Source organism: Macrobrachium nipponense, chromosome 43 (assembly GCF_015104395.2).
Source record: "Macrobrachium nipponense isolate FS-2020 chromosome 43, ASM1510439v2, whole genome shotgun sequence".
Lineage (NCBI taxonomy): Eukaryota > Metazoa > Arthropoda > Malacostraca > Decapoda > Palaemonidae > Macrobrachium > Macrobrachium nipponense.
This window is the reverse complement of record NC_061104.1, coordinates 26537979-26552978: the sequence shown is the minus strand read 5'-3', so window position 1 is coordinate 26552978 and position 15000 is coordinate 26537979.

The window sequence follows — 15000 nt, the reverse complement described above, 5'->3', positions numbered from 1 at the left end:
TTACGTTATTTATAAATATTTGGTAATATATTTGGTATATATTAACTATTATTCACACAAATAAGTTAAATGTGATTTTTAAACAAGGGTTGTCAGTCAGAAAAGAAAAAAGCTTATGGGTCATGAGGACATCATTCAGAATACCTATTTATGTATTTCTTCTAAAGCAAGGGAGGTTTTAAGTGAGAGCAACACAAGTTTGAATGAACGAAAATTGTAAGTCAGGAAAACAATGATTTATTTTAAACAATGCTGGAAGAAAAGGAGATCATAATTCAAGAAAAAGTCAAACATGGAAAAGAACATAAATTATTAGCCTGGAAAAACGGTAAATCGTCTAAAGGAAAGGAAAAGGTCGTCAAAAATCATTCAAGTGAGACAAGTTATAAGTCAGGAGAAATAGGATCCAAGGGGCTCTGTAAAGGATTATTATTATTATTATTATTATTATTATTATTATTATTATTATTATATTATTATTGTTATTATTATTATTATTATTATTATTATTGGAGTTTGAACAAATGTTTGAAGGGAACAAATCCAAAAGGCCATGAACTTACAAATTATTATTTGACAGATGGAAACACCTAGTTTTAGATATTAATATCTTCAGAAATATATGCTATATATGACAGTTACTGAGATATAGAATTTTATTATAGGCTGCGAGAGGCAGAGAGTGGTTGATAGTATAGATATAAAGGCTGTAAATGGAGAGAGGGAGAGGATATGAGTTGTAGAGAGAGAGAGAGAGAGAGAGAGAGAGAGAGATGATGATGATGAAGTTCTTAGATTATAGAAAGAAAACGTAAGGGGGGCTATAGTTATGTAGAGAAAAAGGTGTTTATAGAGAGATTGATAAATAGATAGTTTATTATGAGTTAAGTCACGCGATTTCACATCTGCTTGTCACTAACTAAAGTGCACATGTGACTAGAAACCTGTGACTTATGAGCCACGATTATAAATATTGATAGGAATGATACAAGTGGTTTCAGAACGATGACCCCAATATTTCTGGCTCTCGAAGTTTACCTGTTTTAAATCTTTTTACTTGAGATAATCTTTGAAGGGGTTTTAATACAGATATTTTTGGTGTTTGTGTTTTTTCTAGACAAAATAGAGAGAGAGAGAGAGAGAGAGAGAGAGAGAGAGAGAGAGAGAGAGAGAGAGAGAGACTATGCTCGTCGGCACCATGAACAATAATGTTTAAGTTAGCATGAAGGAAAAAATAAATTAAAATTTGATCATCTGATAGACAGCGGAGATAAAGTAGAAAATTCACTAAACAGAAAATCATTCATCCGTCTCTCTCTCTCTCTCTCTCTCTCTCTGGCCCCCATCCCTTCCTTCCCTTCACCCTCATAAACTGCGAGAATCGCCATTGATTTGTTAGTGCAACCCATAGTTAGCTGGGTGTACCAGTTTCGCCCTCTCCGAATCCCCGGACGCGAACACCCTACTAACCCTAGGCCCTCCGAATGCTCGCGTATCTGTAGTTGTTGCTTCCACTCTGCCTTTACGACTGCCATTGCTACTATAAGACTGCTCCTGATTATGGAAAGTGGTGCTTTTGTACGACCGATACAATGATTAAGCTGCCATGTCTGCTCTTTAGTGCGTAGGCCTCTCTCTCTCTCTCTTTACTACTGCGTACTACCAGTACTACTACTCCTGTTAATTATTATAATGGTACTGATACTACTATCAATACTGTTACTGCTTATCTCTTGATAAAACGTTTTAGCTCAAAATATTGTAGCTATAGTAGATTCACATCACCCGTGCATTTGACGTCTAGGCCGGTCCCTTACGACGCTCCTGATTGGCTGTTGATAAACCAATCACGGAGCTGGAAACTCTCAGTCTCTCTCGAGAGTTCACATAGGCAGGATGTATGTTCCACCTCTCCTGAAAGACGTATATTTCAGGAGAGATGGAACATACATCCTACCTATGTGAACTCTCGAGAGAGACAGAGTTTTCAGCCCTGTGAGTGGCTTATCAACAGCCAATCAGGAGCGTCGTCAGGTACTGGCCCAGACGTCAAATGCACGGTCGATGTGAATCTACTATAGTACATTGAGCATGCATGTAGTTCTTGGCTGAGAATAGAGTACTATATGTTTATTTACACCGAAATATAGCACAATATAGTACCATCACTGGTCTCTCTGCGTTGCACTGCAGCGCGATACAGCAGAGCGTCTTCGGTTGTGATTGCATTGGTTCGGAGGGAGAATTCCGCGCGCCATGAATATCCGACGACGTACAATTCCTCACGCCATAAATATTTGAACCTTTCACCGGATGGTAAAAAATTCATCGACTACATCGTGGTTTCTTGGCTCTTACGAACGCCAACCTTCTTATTTTTTCCTCTTGCAAGTTAAGCATTTTCTTTATGAGCAGCCAGATTTGATCAGGGATTATCATGACTTGCTTTCGCCTGCTATCTTTAACTTTTTTTTTTTCACACATATCTTTTATCCGATCGTGTGACAAAAATGAGTGTGTTGACTCGTATGGAAGTTGACTCTTTCTGGGTGTTGACCAACGGATTACAACAGACTTCCTCTGAGAAAAGCCACATATTGTGCTTTTATGACGACAAATTTAGATAGACGTTGGAAATGTTCCGGTAGATGTATTCTTACTTTGACCTAGGGGTTAAGCGCGAACTGATCTTTAATTCGATAAATTAGTTATGTGTGTATATATATATAATATATATATATATATATATATATATATATATATATATATATATATATATATATTACGAATGACAGTAGATTTCATTAAGTAAACGAAACCACGGACCTTAGGGTTTCACACACACACACACACACACACACACACACACACACACACACATATATATATATATATATATATATATATATATTATATATATATATATGTATGTATGTATGATATATATAAAATGACAGTAAATGCACGTGGCTTCATTAAATTCATTGAATATCACAGGAAAATTATTGTCTTAGTAAAGACGAAAGTGCTTGGATTACTGTCTATCATTTTCCTGTGGTAATCGCTGATATGATATATGCGTGTATACTATAAATATATATACGTATATGTATATATATGCATGTATATATGCATATATATGTATATATATATTAATTTACCAGCCCAGCTTTTGTTGATGCCTAGGAAGCCCTTCCATTATCCAGCGTTATTATTAAACGTACAATAACTTCTTTTCTCTCTCAGGAACCCCACAAATATCAAGTGTTCAAGTTCATAAAGGCTGACATGGAAAGAGAATGGATGAATAGACTAGAGGAGGTTTTGGGGTAAAGTTGGACGGGGTTGGGGCGGGCGGGGGGAGGGGAGGAGAAGGAGTAAGGAGGTGAAGGGGCTTGAAAGAGAGAGAGAGAGAGAGAGAGCGGAGGATGTCGATGTGTTTTCATGTGTTGTGGGGTCTGCTTTAAGCTTTAGAAGAGCTCCTCCTCCTTCCTCTCCCTCCTCCTCCCTCTCCCCCTCCATTTCCCCTCCCTGTGCCCCTTCCTTATCAAAGCCACCCGCAAACCCACCACGGGCTCTCTCTCTCTCTCTCTCTCTCTCTCTCTCTCTCTCTGCCAGCACATATTCTTAATATATACGATTCTACACACACTCACACTCCACACTATATATATATATATATATATATAATATATATATATATATATATATATATATATATATATATATATATATATATATATATATATATATATATATATATATATATATATATATATACATGTGTTTTTATTTATTATATATAAAATCCTGCCAAGGGTTTTTTCAAAAAGATTGTTGCAGATAACAATATTGAAAATGCCCTTTATATTGGGTTATATATATATAGCACATGGTTCTTATTTACCATCCGATACAGGTGTTTAAAAAATAAATATTTAATGTACTTCTCGTCAAGGGAGGGAAAGACAAAGCGGAGGAAAAGAAAAACAGGGGTTACAATATCTTATTGCCATTTGTATAAGTGTTGTCTTTATATTTATCGGTCTTAATGGCTTCCAATTATAATTCCAACGCTAGGAAAGTCAGGGAACTATAGTTTTTCTCTCCTTTTAAATGGTTATTTGTCTTTGTCACTTGTACTGTCCTATTTATGTTGCTATTGCATGGGGAAAGGATTTCATTTGAAATTGGTACAAAGGATTTGCATATGAGGATATCCTATATCCCTTCGTCAATGTATGAGTTTTTTATGTAGAGACTCTGCCGCCCATAGGTGAAATTGTGTCCAGAATCTGTAGACTTTGATCGTACCCTTTGAACCATTACAGATAGAGATTTCGTATTTGTAAAACATACACACATCATCAATGACGGTCCCTGATAACGCCAGGGATGTTCGTGTGATCTTTATAGTGACCTTCAACCTAAAAATAGCTGTCACTGGGGCATCATGCATAAACTTTTCAGAATTCTAATCGTCCTTTGCATTCAGCTCTTCCTAGACTGCACGAGTCACCAGGTTGAACTAGACCTACAGTTAATGCCAAGTCTTGTCCTTTCTTTAATGGGGTTCAGTGCTACATAATTCGCAAGAAAATTGTTCCAGCTGTGACCAAATTGTAGTGTGCAATGGCCTCCCTAATCCTGTAATGGAATCGTTGGAACTTCAGAAGTTCAGACTGCTGTATAGGTGCAAATACACGTTTGTTGCACAGACTCACACGAGTCTCGTTTTGTTGTTTCTGGTGTTTTATCCAATTTGTTTTTCTTTGTTGTTGTTATTATGTATTCTTAAGTTCTCTGTTTTCTTAGGCTTCTTTCTCTGATAGAGCCCTTTTGGGTTTGTTGTGTCGTTTGCTTTTCTGGTTTGCATTAATTTCACAAATATTTTTTTTCTGGAGTATATTGTGGATGATGCCGTCTGTAACATTTCATCATTCACGATCATCTTGTAGAGTAGAGTAGTTGGTGAAGGGGACAGGCATTGTTAATACTCTCAGAGTTGGATTATCATTATAAGGATTAATATTATTGCTGCTGTTGTTTAAGTACCGTTATTATAAGTAATAATGTTATTGTAGTATATGTATGTATATGTAATGTGTGTATGTTTGTCAACTTTATTGCTGATATCCTTTCCGTACTCGGCAGCACCATTTAATAATATTTTTTTCTCTTTTCAGGTATGACATCCTTGCATGTAGGCGAGCGAGAAGTAAGAGAAATTGAACAATTTTCCTCTCATCCCCTCCCACGTCTTCTGAGAGAGAGAGAGAGAGAGAGAGAGAGAGAGAGAGAGAGAGAGAGAGAGAGATCGTTGGATATTCCTTCTGGCGAGGCGAGCTCTGTGTAAGACCAGTAGCCTTAGTGGTTTTGCGTTTGATTATCTCTCTTGCCGTTTACCCCTGCTACTTATCTTGCCATAAACTGTAGAGGCCTTCTTCCACCACCTCCTTACCCCCGTGGCTGCTCCCCTTCCTCCATCTCCACCCCCTCCCTCCTTCCCCCCTTCCCTCCCTTACATGATTACTCCTTGCTCCCCTCCTCCCCGATTCTCGAGCATGACCAGAAAATGTAATCATCATGATCAGTGTTGTATCGGGATTTTGAATATCTCGTTTGCCTTTCGATATTCTCAGGTTGTTCTAATCTTTATTACTCATTTATTTGCAATACTTTCATATATTTTTTTTATTTATTTTTTTTAGCAGAGTTTTCTTTGTGATTTATAATGCCTGTAGGGGAATTCATAGATGTACGTCCGCACTGACACATGTAGTACATAGGTGAAGATATCGATTTACCGTCTCGATTGAAGAGGATTGAAGCTCCTTAAGCTTCGCAATGTGTGTGTGTGTGTGTGTGTGTGAGAGAGAGAGAGAGATCGTGTCTAGGATTAATGAGAGCATTCCATCGGTTAGGCATTAACTGCTTTTTATTGATAAATGATCGTCCAGAAACGATCTCTCGTAGTCTCTGGTGGTTGGAAGTCTCTCTCTCTCTCTCTCTCTCTCTCTCTCTCTCTCTCACCGTAGGCTGTTTCAGCTTTAACACCCCAAGACAGCTGCGTCTTTTTCCTTGCATTTTAATGTTTTTTCCAGAAGCCTTAGTTTCACTACTACTAATACTGTTATTATTATTATTATTATTATTATTATTATTATTATTATTATTATTATTATTATTATTCGTCCCTCTTTGCTTCTTTATTAGAGAGTGGAGAAAAGAATGATATAAAACCGTCATTGGTTCGAATAGTTAATCGTATTTTGTTCGTACGCAAATACAGACCTGAAAGTCTGTACATAGATCTTTACATAGGATTTAGCTTCTATCTAAAAACCTTTAGGTTTGTATGTTAAGAAAAATACAAATTAATTTAAAATTATGCTATGTCTTCCTATACAAATACAAACATTCGGTCTTTACATTGAAGCTAAATCCTATGCAAAGACCTGTAGGTTTGTATGTTAGGAAAAATACAAATTGCTTATGAGACCTGGCGATATTTCAGCGGCGTTTGTAATTGAGGCAGGTGTATGGATGATTAGACCATAATACATGAGTGGTGATGGCAAGTGTGGGTAAAGTATGATAAATATGAGTCATATGAGTGATAGTGGGAATAAGCATTAATATATACGAGTTTATGAGTGAATGCATCTCCTGCGTGAATAATGTCGTCCAGAAACTATTTCCATCCTCGATAACCAGCGTCAACACGACGCCATGTTTCATAAACAAATCGAGTGACCAGTCATTCGCTATTTCAAGAAAAACTATTATCAATAAATATATTTGTTGATTTGCATATTATTTTGTAACTGGATTTCAATTACATGCATAGACCCTATCAAGATAAATAGTTTAGATTTGCTTAAAACTTTTCAATTTTCTCCATTTATTGACCTCTTTTCTTTACAACAAAACACATCAACTTCTCTGTATATTTCTTGTTAACTTAAATAGTGAAGTAATTCTGCTAGTCAGTTTCACATCCTGTAGATTTTTAGTCAATTTTCATGAAAAATACAGTTTCTCGTATACATTTGATTTACTCAACTAGTCTGTTAATTAATCTCTGCCTCTTATCCGTGTAGTCCCTTGTGTTTATCTTCCAGGTTAAATTTTTGTCATTTCTACCATTATTCCTTTTATTTTTTATTTTTTTATTCATTTTAGTTTGCAATTCATTTATACCAATGATAGCTTCCTTGTGTGTGTAATTTTTATATCATTCATGTCTGTATTTTTTAAACAGATATCACATTATTTTGCGTGTTCTTAGGGGAACCCGTTATAACCTTTGAGTCAAATTTTAAAATCGGGGGGTCTTCAGTTCTGGAAACGCGACAGGAATGTTAGTTTGCATTCATATTCGGTCGTGGATGGAAATAGTACGTAATGCTTGTAGCAATTGTCTTGCTTCGCTGGATCTGTTTTAAGGATGCGACCCCAGTTTAAGTTCAGGATTGTGTTAAAAAAAAAGAAGTAATACTAGTGTTTTCGTTGTTTTATCTGTTTTAGGGACCAGAGGAATTATTTCTGGTGATAGGAATTCATTTCTCGATACAATGTGGTTCGGATCCCACAATAAGCTGTAGGTCCCGTTACTAGGTAACCAATTGGTTTTTAGCCGCGTTAAAATATCTAATCCTTCGGGCCAGCCCTAGGAGAGCTGTTAATCAGCTCAGTGGTCTGGCAAAATTAAGATATACTTAACTTAGAGATTAAAAATGAAAGTGTTATTTCATGAGATTAGAAATAAAAAGGAACAAAAAGGAAGGCAGTGGTCTTTTTTTGTCTAATGTAAGAATGCAAGTTCATGGAAATGAAAAAGTTTGTAGTCGCCGTCGGTCTGTTTTTAAAAACAATGTGAAAATGTGACTTCAGTAGACAAAATACTCTATAGAGTTTGTGTGATCTGTGGAGAAATGTTTAGTCTTTTATATCATTTTCTAAAAAAAAAATATTAAAGTGAATGAATCGTTATTTCATGATTGGAGAGCCCAATGAAATTAATTTGGTACGTGATGCAACTTAAAAATGTAGCACTTACCAAAGAAACATACGGACAACCAGGTGTAGATTTTAATGAAGACAAACCTGAAAATAAAAACTTTGTGTATGTTATTCTTTGTGGAAGGTGTAATTGGAGTTTAGTATTTAGAAAACTCTAAACAGGCAAGCTTGATGTAATTTTACCCTCATCCCATGTTTTTAGATAGTCTAGTTACATCTAACAAAACACTGGATTCCCTTCCACAGCGCGAGCTGAAATTAATGTTACGCCGTTCTTTAGCACAAATATATAGCTCGAATGCATGAGAGGAGAGAGAGAGAGAGAGAGAGAGAGAGAGAGAGAGAGAGAGACGCATTAACAGGATTTAAATTGACGCTATAAATTTGAAACTGACATTCTTCCGGTGCTATAGTTCTGTTACCCTATGAAAATTGCTGGTCGGGTAAAAAATTCTCTGTATTTAAGTGCGACAGGGCACAATTTTTCTTCTTGAACTCTGTGAGGACAAAGAATACATAAAAAAAAAACACCGTTGCCGCTCGAAAAAGAAAACTAATACAGTTGCTGGCATACTTTCGCCTAACATATCCTTTACAAGCAGTCACCTGTCTCACTGGATGCATGTTCGTAATGTAATAGCAGTGTCAAATTGATAACTTGTATTTGCTGCCAGTTGTGAAGTTCTGAATTTATCAAAGTCTCCCGCTTTTCAAAATCTTCAAATCCTCATCAGTATCCACAAAAAGTTGTATTTTCTGTAAATTTCACTTTTAAAAAGTCCTAGCATTCGTTTTCGTTATATTTTTGGAGCGCCTCAGTGGCGTGATCGGTATGGTCTTGGGCGTGCCACCTCGGTGGCCACGAGTTCGATTCTCAGGCATTCCATTGATGTGTGAGAGATGTGTATTTCTGGTGATAGACGTTCACTCTCGACGTGGTTCGGAAGTCACGTAAAGCTTTTGGTCCCGTTGCCGAATAACCATTGGTTCCATGCAACGTAAAATCACCATACAAACAAACAAACAAAACAAATGATATATTTTGGTAGGACAGAGACAAACACTCACACAGACAGATGCGACTGAAAGCTTGACCTCCTCGGAATGCCCTTTGGCCAGCAAATGTCATTGCTATTCAAGAGCTGAGGTAAGCAGTCGCCTTCATTAAAGTCATGAAATACACTGGACATTTTCGACCAACACCAGATCCTCGGAGATTTACCAGAGGTCATATACTTGAAGCTCCATTCCCAAGTCAAGTCCGGGGCCATAAATAGACTTTTCAAAGCTACGTATGTCAATTGTAGTCAAATTATATTCATATCCATTCCGTGGTTTTATCAAAGGTCGTCAGTGGCTATTTTAAGGTTTTAATAAAGGTCGCTAAGGTGTGTTTCAAATGTTGTATTAAAGGTCACTGAGGGCTGTCAAAAGGTGTTAGTAAAGGCCATCAAGTTCTTCCTCCGTGTTTTATTGAAAGGTTATTTATGTCCATTTTAATGTTTTATCGGAGATCATTGACAATATTTATCTAATGCCTAAACGCAATCTCATATGCTAGTTTGGTTTTATTCTTAGTTGACTGTTTTCTATTAAATGCTTACTACTGCCATCTGTCAGCACAATGTCAGTCACAGCAGATTTCAGAAACTTCTACGGAAATAATGTGGCTTCTTACTGATAACAAAACTCAAGAGTTTATTTAATATGATGGAAATTGATCCTGAGTCAACTCCCCTCTTGACGACCCGGTCAAGTTCTGAAGACCAGGTCATTAGCCTCAGAAAGAATGGGCATTTTCGAAATGTATTGGGCAGCTAGATATTTTACACAATCTGCAAGCTTGCAAAAATATCGTCACATTTATTTGTGATTCCCGTAGGCGCGTAGTGCCGTCAGTGCACTATAGGCATCACTTAAGGTTCATTGCAGCGTCCCTTCGGCCCCTGGCAGCAACCTCGTTCGTTTCTTTTACTTTACCTCCTTTCATATTCTCGTTTTTCCATCTTACTTTCCACCCTCGCCTAACAATTAATAGCGCAACTGCGAGGGTTTCCTCTTCTTACGCCTTTCAAACTTTTCACTGTTAATTTCCATTTCATCGCTGAATGACTTCAATTCATTTGTGACATCATTTAAGTCTTGGCTTACCTGGTATAATTACATCAAATATTTATGACGGTATTGTGATCAGTCAAGGCATTATTTAACAACACTTTTTTTCACAAGCCGTATACGGTCCTACTGACTTACAATTGAAAATGAAATCACTCATAAATATTTCAATTTAATGTTTAGGATATTTAAATGTAGTTTGTTTCTTTCTTATTTGTTACGTAAACATTTTTGAGAAAGATCCCAACTTTGGTTAGGCCAGGGGTTATAAATCCAGTCTAAACGTTTAATAACAAAAATATTGAAAACAATTGCAAAAATAGATATTGAACGCAAAGTAATTTGGGAGGCATCAGATATTTACTTCCGGCCGTCTAGATTTCCTGTAATCTTGGCTCATTTTGTCCCTTTCCTTTGTTTACAAAAACTCGTAAAAAACGCATACGTACGTACATAAGAATTAATACACTCTGACACACAAGCGCATATATATATATATATATATATATTATATATATATATATATATATATATATATATATATAGTATATATATAATGTTTAAGAATTATAACCTAAAGGTAATAATCCACGCAAAGACTATAGAGAGTTCTTCAGCACGATACTACACTTTAAAAGCCAATAAAAGTAAGAAGAAAGGCGGTGGCTCGGTCTGACCTTTGGGACGATGCATAACATTCCAATGGCGCGACTTGCTATAAGTGAATGTGAACACACTTCTCTCATTCCAGTACGGTCAATTTTGAGGTACCGGCACACGGCCATGCATACATACTGAACACACACATATACACATACATGCTTCTTAGCTTTCCGTGTTTTTTTGACTCAGATCCCAGGTTTTGAATCTGCTTTGATTTTCTCACCTGACTTCCGTTTGCAGGTCATTGTACCTTCTCCTTACCTGCAACTCTCTGGTGACATGCCATGAAGTATTCATTGGGGCTGCGCTATCTCGGGGTTTGTCTCGTAGTGTCTTGAGACCTGTGGTGGTGTGGTTGTTGCTGTTGCTGCTGCTGCTGCTCTTGTAGATTGATTATTTCTTCATTTTAATATATATATATATATATATATATATATATATATATATATATATAATATATATATATATATATATAATGTATATATAGATATATATATATATATTAGATATATTTATATATATAAAAAATAAATATATATATATAACCGTAATAATTTGTGTATGTAACCATGTAATGGGGTGCAAAAATAAATTAAAAGGATTCTTTATAATAATAATAATGAAAATGATAATGATAATGGTGATAAAATAATAATAGTAATTGTTGTTGTTATTATTATTATTATTATTATTATTATTATTATTATTATTGCGTGAATCGTATTTTTGGGATTTGACGTTGACTATTATCTATGCTTATATTTTGAGGATATGGTCTTTTTACGTAGATTATTATTGTTGTTGTTGTTGTTGTTTTTTGGAAATTGGAAAACTTTTTTTAATTTGCTGTAAGAGCATCTACGGAGAAAAATACCTGACAATGCACACAGACATTCTGTTCTGCGTCTCAGAATGTATCTACATATTTGTCAAATTTAGAGTTACAATTCTCTCTCTCTCTCTCTCTCTCTCTCTCTCTCTCTCTCTCTCTCTCTCTCTCTCTCTCTCTCTCTCTCTCTCTCATTTATAATGACCAGCCGTTCACATAACTTGAGAGTTGTGTGTAGAAAGTGACTGTTCCTCTTTAGGCAAACATTCTGTATAACATGTTTGGCCGAAATTCTTGTTTGCTCTGATCCGATGAGGTTTACATTTGGAGGAGGAGGAGGAGGAGCATGAAGGAGCCAGTGGGCTGAGGTGTGGGGGTTTGGCGGGGGGGGTGGGGTTGGTTGAGCAGGAGGAGAATAGGTGGAAATGGAAGATAGATAGGACGGTATCGCTAATAGTTTAGTGAGTGAAATTGGGCCTCATTATGCTGTGTTTAATGAGCCTGATGTCGACTGGCCTAACGAGAGAGTGAGAGAGAGAGAAGGGGGAGCGGGGGTGTGATATAGCACTTATCAAGTACACATACACATAGATATATACACATACATACATACTTCTAGGCAGAGAGAGAAAGAGAGCTCTTATAGTAATTGCATTATATATAGTATATATATATATACACACACACACACACTTATAGACAGAGAGAAAGAGAGAGGCCTATCATAGTAAGTACATCATATAATAGTTTATAATATATAATATATATATATACATATATAATATATATAATAGTATATATTATATATATATATATATAAAGAGAGAGAGAGAGAGAGAGAAGAGAGAGAGAACGAAACAGAGGACGAGAGAGGAGCAAGAGACGAGAGAAGATTTGAGGAAGAGAGTAATTAAGAGACGACTAACTTGAAGGAATATAAGAATGAGTGTTAAGACTAGTACGTAAAGGTAATAGCTTCTAGGTATGTACGTATTTGAGTTCCCTGTTTGTTTTTGTCTGAGAATATACCAGGGCAAGGCAACACTAGCATCAAGGCGGTCATCATTATCGTCGCTGTCAGTTGATGATAGATGATTTTCAATCCTGAAAATCGTGTTTTATAATGGTGGCGGTAATCTCTTTTGAGAAACAGACATAAACCATTGAATGTGTACACCACGAATGTTACAGAGGCAAAAAAAAAAAGAAAAAGAAACGGGGGGCAGGGAGGGGCGGGATCGGGTGGTGGGGTGAATACGGAGTCCTAGTTCCCCTTCAGCGGTTTGCAATTGGCTTTATGCTGTCGCATGTTAGTTTATAGGTGGATAAGGATAGGAAAGTTACTAAACTTCCGTTCAAAGGGGATGGCAGACACGCCTGTTAATATGGGGCCAGGTTATAGTATTAGTGTAATTGTTTTTTTTGTTTTTTGTAGTGTTTACCTACACATAGAGATTACATATAATTACACACATTATACGTGGAATTTGGTCATTTATAGGATTTAATATATATATATATATATATATATATATATATATATATATGATATAATTATGTGTTTTGTGTGCGTGTGATGCAGATTTAGTTAATTCTATTGGCTTTTGGTTGTTGATCATGACAAAATTTTCTAAATCTTCGTTCTTCCAAATTTAGTGTGTGGGCAAAAAAAAAAAGAAAAAAAGAAAGACGGAGGTTAAATCTTTGTTCCATTTACTGATAAACATATACACATACATACACGAATATATGTTACGTCTACCTGTAAAACATTTATGTGTATAAAATGAGCGTGTAGGTCACATCCCGTATCTAAATGTGAGATTCCAGATGAAATATAGTCTTTGAGCGAAGCGTTAGCGCTGTCCAGGAAAATTAGGCTGAAATTGTCGCAGGTGAATGACACTGGAGCTTCCTCGGTGTTCGTTATTACATCTCATAAATCATACCGTATATTCGGATGAATTATGGATCTCGGAGTTCGATATTCCTCCTTGAACTTTGGAGGACGATCTCCTTCATGATCTGCGTCTGCCAGACGAAGGACCAAGTCTTTTTTAGGACTGCGAATGCCCAAATTACGACCAGCAACGACTGTCGACTTTTGGAAACAGATCTATGAAAGAAATCTTGTCAGAATCCTCTGCATTTTCAGTCATGCCTATTTTTATGTTCTTGAAGAAGTGTTATTTAGTTGAACGAATATAAACCTAAGTAAAATGTGAAAATACGAAAATTATTAGACTTTAATGAATTTTAAAAACAAAACTTTTAAATGTTACTTAACTTATTCTGATTTTATTTTTTATGTATGTATGGCTACGTGAGTAAATGTATTTATTGTATGCATGTGGTCCAGCGTGAGCGTCTCCTTTGTGCAGCTTTTAGGTTAATTTTCACTCATTTAGTTTAATTTTCACTCATTTGTCATCACGCCAAATAAACAATTCGGTTCCAGAGCTTTGCCTCTGGCCTAGACGTGATTTTTTTTATTTTATTTTAATCTAATCCTTCGGGCCAGCCCTATGAGAGCTGAAAGTCAGCTCAGTGGTCTGGTTAAACTACTTTAATAAAAATAATAAGAATGTTTCAAGGACGACTCCCATTCTGGTTAATGTGGTTGTATTGAGCTTCGGTTCTAAGTTTAATGGAGGACGACCACCCCTCGTGATGTGTGTGACAGAAAGAATCACTTTTTTTTAAAGGACGACTTCCTTTCTGGTTTATGTGGTTTTATTGAGTTTTGTTTCTGATTTGATTTGAGGACCACCTTTGGCCCGATTTGTGTATAGAATTATGGCACTGAGGTTTTTGGGGAACGACCTCTGCCCTTGTTTCTGGCATACGGAGTACCTAATTTGTTGAAGGAGTACCCCCTTTGTGATTTATTTGTTTGTATTGAGGTTTGTTTCTAAATTTATTGGAGGACAATTTCTGGCGTGATTTTCTGTGGCATACAGATTACCGAATTTACTGGAGAACGACCTCTGAGGTGATGTGTGAGACGTAGGAAAAACCAAGTTTTTTTGAACAAGGACATATTGTGTGGCTTTGTGTGGTTTGTTTCCGAGTTTGTTGGAGGACAATCTCTGACTTGACTGTTGTATGGTATACGGAGAACAGGTTTTATTGGAGGACGACCTCCTTTGGTAGATACATGGTCGTCCGGAGGGGGATTTTCTCCCGAGCGTTTTGGAGGCGGACGATCGACTTGATGTGTGTGTGTGTGTGGCGTGTGGCTGTCTGTTACCGAGTTTATTGGAGTGTTTTTGACTGAGGAGGAAGTGGCGCCTGAGTGGTAGTCTAGAGAGATCCTCGAGGCCGAGGTCGTGTCAGAAAGGTTGGCTGGATGAAGTGGTCGTTGAGGA